The sequence below is a fragment of the Dinoponera quadriceps genome, unplaced genomic scaffold (genome assembly GCF_001313825.1).
Source record: "Dinoponera quadriceps isolate SergipeBrazil2010 unplaced genomic scaffold, ASM131382v1 scaffold1850, whole genome shotgun sequence".
NCBI lineage: Eukaryota > Metazoa > Arthropoda > Insecta > Hymenoptera > Formicidae > Dinoponera > Dinoponera quadriceps.
The window spans coordinates 51,561-59,082 of record NW_014556042.1 but is presented as its reverse complement, the minus strand read 5'-3'; positions in this window follow the sequence as shown (position 1 = coordinate 59,082).

Below are 7,522 nucleotides of genomic sequence, written 5' to 3'. Positions count from 1 at the left end.
AATGTGAGAACGTTGTTCAGATCAGTAAATAGCGACGTCTACAACAATGAAATTTTGCGTAAGCCTTCAGCCGCGATTAATAAATATTTGCGCACGGTCTCCTGTCTATCGAACAGCGCCGCATGTCGTCCTGATGGTAAAATAACTACGAAGCGACCTTGTCAATGGATACCCGGTCCGGTGGATGAGCAATACAGCCTTGGTAGTTGTTGAAACGGCGATCTGTGCTTCTTATCAACGGATTTCTTGGGCCGGTGTATGAACAACGTGTCTACGTTGTGGTCGAGATGAATGGCCTGTGCCTCTCGTTGACAGATTTCTCGGACCATTGAATAAACAATGCGGCCTTCGTTGTCGTTTAAGTGAAATCTGTGTGTTTATTAATTGACTGACTCGGGTAGAGCAACATTCGTAGGAAGCAAATTGAGACCGTAATTGGCACTTAGAACGTAAACGCACAGACTCAACGATGGGAGACCGACCAGAATGGGAGACGGGACGCGCGCTTAGAGTTCTAAAGCGCGAAAATTCTCACATATCGCCATGGATATTTATTTATACTCCGACGGGAGAGTACGTGAACAATATGTGTACGAAGCGTGTATGATGCGTGATACAATAAACAATGCGAAGCGTGTACCAGGATGTTTACTTATGTTCAGTTTATGATTTTAGGAGAGAGTACGCGCGCGACTGTCATATATTTTATGACATATACAGAACCCTCGGCCGTAATCGTGTGTGGTAAAATTAATGGAATACCGTGTGCAAAAAAGTAAGTCGTTAATGTAGAGTATAATTTTCTCTTACAAGACCTGGTTTTCGAGGGAAACATACGTAATAAAAGCCGGGAAATGATTCGTCGAACGACACTTTAGAGGGTTATTTTGTTTGCTCATGTAGTGTATACGACTTCGCAATTTATAAGATTCGACTGATAATTCGCCGTCACTTTGTACATTGATAGAACTTCCGTGACATCTGATATACAATGGAAAAACTATAAGAATACGAAGAAAATATTAGAGAACTATTGTTCTTCAATAGTATTCCAGTAATTTTTTCACATTTTTATAGTTTCTTTTCCATTGAACAGGAACAGTTTAGAGTGGGTCTTTTGTGATAAATCGGTTTTTCAGCCGGTATTTTTATCACAATTCTTCTTGCAAAAGTGCTTTAGAACTCAGCGTTAATTATTACAAACAGTCGCCGATTGTAATCAACGATTATTGCGATCGAAGACCATATGCAAAAAAAAGCGTGAATCGCGAATCGAGATTTATACAAAATTGAATTATTGTACGGAGAAACGTTTGGTATTATTTGTTAATGTACGCGCGAGAGTTTCGCACTAACAATGGGTCGACGAGGCTCTTATTTGCGATTCGTTTTCGCATCGAGTTTATTTTCACGAGAACTGTATATATAATTATGATTTTGCGGAATCATAAGTAGTTCTCCCACCGATTTAAATCTTGTATGACTGTCACGTGATTCATATCCGTGTAAGTGCGAAATTTTTCGTTGTACGCGAAATGTAGAGTGCTTTGTATAAAGGAAGAGCGAAATCTTTATCTTAGACTAAGTGGCGAGCGGCGGGGAGAAATTTGTACAATTAAACTCGTTGAGAATGAAAGAAGAATTTAAGACGAAAACGATCACGTAGAATTCTGTATTTCTACGCGGATTTCAAAAATCGTGAAAAAGGGAGAGAGAAATTATATATTAAACGTGAATCAGCTGACGCACAGTGTGTTTTAAATATTTGTATACCGAGCATGCTACGCGAATTGTCGGGCAGTTCTACTCGAGATGAATGACGAACTCTGTTAACGAGCGCGTTGGATCGTATTCCACTATTAATTGTAGTGTTAAGAGGGAGGGAAAAAATGGAGAAGAGATGAAAGAGAGAGAGAGAGAAAGAGCAAAGAAAAATTCCAATAGTCGATTAACAGACTTCGCTGCAAATTCATTGACAGATTTTAGCCACTTGCACATCGTTGGCAACAAGTATGCTGTGTTTTTTCATTTAAAACAGGCTGTGAAACAAAGAAACAACATAAGAATGAGAAAAGAAAGAGAGAGAGAGAGAGACGTCACATAACACATATATTTTTGTACAGAACGAAAAGGCCCGACGACCGCGTCCACAATCGTCCGGGATATGACAGTACGACGGTTATATTAAAAGAGAGCGGTGTATTTCTAACGATAGTATTTTCGGGAACGTGCGACATGCCGATGTTGACCGTTGACCTTTTTGCTGCTATTCGAAAGTCCACGATACGGATGAAACTGTAATTGTCGCGATCTTTCGCTGTAAGATCCGCTCGGAAACTTTTATACGTAGTAACGTATTTGATCAATGGACGTCGATCTACGCTCTTCGCTACTCATGAACTTCCTAATAGCGTAGATCTACGCTCCTAATAGCGAAAGGATCGACATTCCGATTCTCTTCCGTTCCTATATATTTAATTTGTGCTTTCTTCCGCGTGACAATATACGCACAGTCGTACGTTCTCGATTACGACGTTTCTCGTCGCGAAATATATATATAAATATATATCTCGTGTTCACGTTTGTGTAAAAAGAAAGAAAGAGAGAGAGAAATAGAGCTTATTGTCATTAACGGTACATCCCTGAAATGGAGAATCACGCGTCGCCAGACGGTGTTGATCTATGTAACTATTGAAAGGGAAAGAAAAAGGAAGTGTGTACTATATATGTTATCTGGACAGATACTTGTAGCACCGTGTCGGATATTAATCACTCGTTTAGATATCTAAGGCAAAAGTGCCTATAGACGCGTTTCCGAAGAATTATCAACGCGTCGCGTCGATCCTCTCGTCATGCACAAACACTTCGGCAGCATTCTTCCCAGGCAACGTAACATGAGACAAATCAGGCAAACTTGTCGAGTATCTTGAGGCAGGTCGGTCCTTGAAACGTTCGGTTCCAGCGACCGATTCGTCGCAACGCGAACGTTACGTCTTTCTGTAGATATAGTTTTATATGTACATCTCGCGATCACACGCACGCACGCACGCACGCACGCACACACACACACATACACACACACTCACACACACATATGTAAGTAACGATATTACTTTGTAAACGATAGACGTTATTTCCGAAAGAACGTGGTAATTTGCTTCTGCTTTCTGGGAATACGTCAATGTATTCTTATGGGTCTCGCACACTGGACGCGATGGACGACCAGCGATAAGCGATGTCTAATGAAATCTCTAATTTTCTTGAAAAGAAGAGCTTTTATTTGATATCGCTCATTGCCCATCGCGTCCAATATGCGAGGCCTATTACGGATCAATTTATTAATAGGACATTTTTATACTTAGTGTGATCTTCGACCCGTCATCTGAGAAGAGAGACAGAAAGAGAAAGAGAGAAAAGGAGAGGGAAGAGTGAATATCGCAAACACACAAACACACATACACACACACACACATATACAGAGGCAGCACACACATACAGAGTGCACACTGTTACTCCGACATTCTGAATTTCTCGAATTTGCGTTTTATAGGCCTTTGTAGTTCTTACTCTGTACACTATTCTTATCGTAATTAAGTAATTTATTTGAAACTCGACCAATGCGTAATTTAGTATTTGCTACTAAAGAATTGTATAAGACGAGGCGTTTCTGTAATTTCTGACTGGAGGCTAACACGTAAAACGTAGCGATAAAGGTGTATCACTTCGCAATAGGACCTTATTTGTGGCGGGCTTCGCTCCTTTCCGATAAGAAAGTGATTTACTCCTTGTTGCATATATTATCATAGATGTATCTGTCAATAAATCATTTGACGTCGATGAGTGTGTCTTGCATGAGCCTTGGTGATAATTACGCGTCTTTTCTCGCGGCATTCGATATTACCCAGAGGTAGCACAGTTAGTTTGATATACGAACTTTTTAAACGTCCATAATACAATTATGAAACGTTACATACGTTTAAAGAATGTACATGAAACTAACACGTGCTACCTGAGTATCTTTTTCGTCACCTCTGATTTTGTTATTATGCGTTAAATTATTCGAAAATCCGGCGAACGATTGCATATTTGTTAAGAGAAAATTGGTTATTTTTAACTGGTTGTTTATCGGCGCGCGAAGATACGATTTTTCCCCCGTCGATGGAAAACTTCGAGAAATAATCTCGGGAGACGAGATCTCTCGGGGAATTCGGAGAGTCCCTCCACATCTGCCGCCAGGTAACATTATTTTAAAAGGGGTCGATGTCCGTGGAAGCGTATTCATGTAACGGGTGGGAGAGATAGAATGTCAATAAAGCGGCGAGCAGCATGAAAGTTGGGGGAGACGTGAATTTCTGGTTTACGCTCCGAAAAGGCGAGCACACGTCGTCGCGCGATTTTACGCTCGACACCGCCGACACACGTGTAAATTACTCGCTCATTTAATTATTCGGTCGATTAATTTCACGGTCGCGGGGAAAATTTCCTCCTGTGTATATTTCGCGACGTTCTTACGCTCGTGACGCGTAATAAACGTTCCTCAATTGTAAAGCGAGAGCAATGAAAACGAATCGCGTCATGCCGCTGAGTGATCGCACTCGGTCGCATAAACATCGCGACGCACATCTCGATATCACGGCCAGTAGACGGGTTATGTGTAGACAGGCCGATGACGACGGCAATGAGTCAACCTAAATTTCTCTCGATTCAACATACAGCTTCCATCGCTACTTCACATGTGAAAAATGATTCATCGGCGAGCGGCGGTCCGCGCTCTTCTCGCTAACTGCGCATGCGATACGACGAACTCAAAGGGCTCGTTGTCCGTGATTTTCGTCCGTGAGTATATCGCGAACAATCAATTATTACGCAGAATGGACAAGTACGAGAGAAAATCGAAGTGTTAAAATTTCATGACACACGCTATTTAGGTTGCGTTCCTATATTCACTATCAGTACTGAAGATCCATAGTAACACATTTCATATGTCCCAAACAGTCTCAAATTTTCGTGTTAATTTAACACAAGATTGATATGTTGAAAAATAACATATTATTACATATTACGTTGAAAATTAACACAGGATTAATATTAATTAATCGACACTAAAGTATAAAATGTGTTAACACTTTACACATGTTGAATATCGACATAATACAAAAAAATGTTGAGATAACATAAACACAATATGTTAAGTTAACACACGGGTATGTTAAAAATTTAACACAAAAATTTTAACAAGGACCGATTTAGCACAAGTACGAAATATTTTTTACTGTGATAATGAATGTCGGAACCCCCAAATATCCACATATCGCCACGTTGAGAACCACGTTGTTTTTCCAAATGAACATACACGTCCATTAATAATGCAATACCGTTGAGAATGTCGCATGTATTATTGAATGCGTTTTGCGCGTACATAAATATCGTACGCAGAAAAAAATTAGTATCAATAACAATATCTTTAAATTATATCTTATCGTGTGTGATATAATTATTACTCTTATAATTGTATATTACAGTTCGAAAATATCGTTCTTTTTTCCTATTCAATATTTTTTTCTTTCACAATTCGCAACAATTATCCTTGAATAACGAGAATACGATATTTTCAATGAAACTATATAGAATTTCTTCACGTATAAAAGCAAATTTTATCTTCATACTAGATTATATATTTTTGCTCTTATATGAGAATATGAGTTTTGAATTGATATTAATTTTTACTGTATATATATGTTTAGTCTGTAATATTCGAATATCGCTGATGATGAAAAGCCACGTCCCGAGGAAGAAGATCGAGAAGCGAGATAACGAGTTCATGTGACGACTTGAATGGGAGCATCCGTTAAGAGAATGCCTTCGGGATGAACGCACACGAGTTTGACGATATCCGCCCCCGAGCCTTCGGTCGCGCAGCGTCCTGGAAGTCTGAAAGATGCAGTGCAGGATTATCTTGAATTATTACATTCGTCATTCTTATCGCGGCGCACTTCTATCGGTCCATTTCCGCAGATCCTTTCCGCTATGCGGAGAGATTATTCGTTGAGTCAAACTATCTTCGCTTATTTAAAATCAATATCCGCTCACGATACGAAGATCAATATCATTAGATGCGCGCGAAAATCTTTTTCCCATATAGAGAAAAAATATTCTTTGGATTTAGTATACGTGTTTATTTGACTTGGATCTGTTTAATATAAACAATATAATTGAATATCAGATATCATTTTGTTTGAGTGAAAATATTTTTTTCTTAAAGTAAATCATGTTAGACAAAAATGGTATTATTTAGAGGAAATAATATATTTCGCTTTTAATGAAGAAAATTTATTTCATTATATATTAAATATTGTTTCATTGAAACAAACGAAATTCTCTATAAAATCTTTTTGTAACGTAATGTTACTTTTTTCAAATAATTTATTACACGGGACAACCATTATTATGTATTTGGATAAAAATACAAAAAAATATTATTTGACGTAAAAATATGAATATTGTTTGAGGAACTAAGTGAACCTGTTTGTTGAATGAAACATTCGTTCGTTTGTTTTATTCCAAAAGACATTTGTTTCAATTAAAGAAATTTTATTGAGTACAAAGAGACCTTTTTCTTTGTGCACAAGCTTTCGCTTTTTTTTCAGGCCATGAAATGATAGAAACTTTTTTCTAATATTATTTATTGTTCTTTAACCATCAATATCTAATATCTCTGATTGGACGAAAAATGACAATGGCGTTAAAATGATCGAAAAGTGTTTTTTTATAGATCCGTATTCATAGTCGAATCTTATATTTAATACGTTGAATGCCGCGCTAATTTCACGTGACTTTCCATTCACCTCATGAGTCACCGATAATCGACACTACCGCATTTGTTATGATATATTTCATAATATTTATAAGACTACAAAAATCATTATTGTAAAGAGGAAAAGGTAAAATACGTGCGCTATGTGGCCTGAGCTGAAAATCTAATGTGTGCTACTGATAGCCCACGCGGTACACAACGTGTTAAGACCATCTTAAGCTTAACTTCAGACGTTACACGGCTCATTTCACTAACTACAGAACATCTGAAAATGAACTTAAGACAATTTTAAGTATAATAAAGAAGATAGAGAGAAATGCTGAATATAATATGTAAACATTTAATATACGCTTCGTGATGCCATTACAAAAGCACAACATGTTTAAAACGTTCTTGTTTTAAGAAATACTCATTTGTTACGTCATCATTTTAATCAAAGTATTGATTTCTTATTACTATAGTAATTCTTACGCAGACCCAATAACCTCTATCAACTTTGTGACAAGCATCGCAACGATTGGCTGGAAAATGAACCCAAAAGAAAAACATCACTCGACGTAATGATATTTATTGTTCGAGAAACCGAGCACAATTCCATTTGTTGAATCAAACTATTAGTTTGTTCGCTCTACATCTCGATCTCGCGCGCAACAATCGATAGTTAATTTGGCCGCCGGGTGCACTCGGAAGGTGGAATTCGGCGTACTT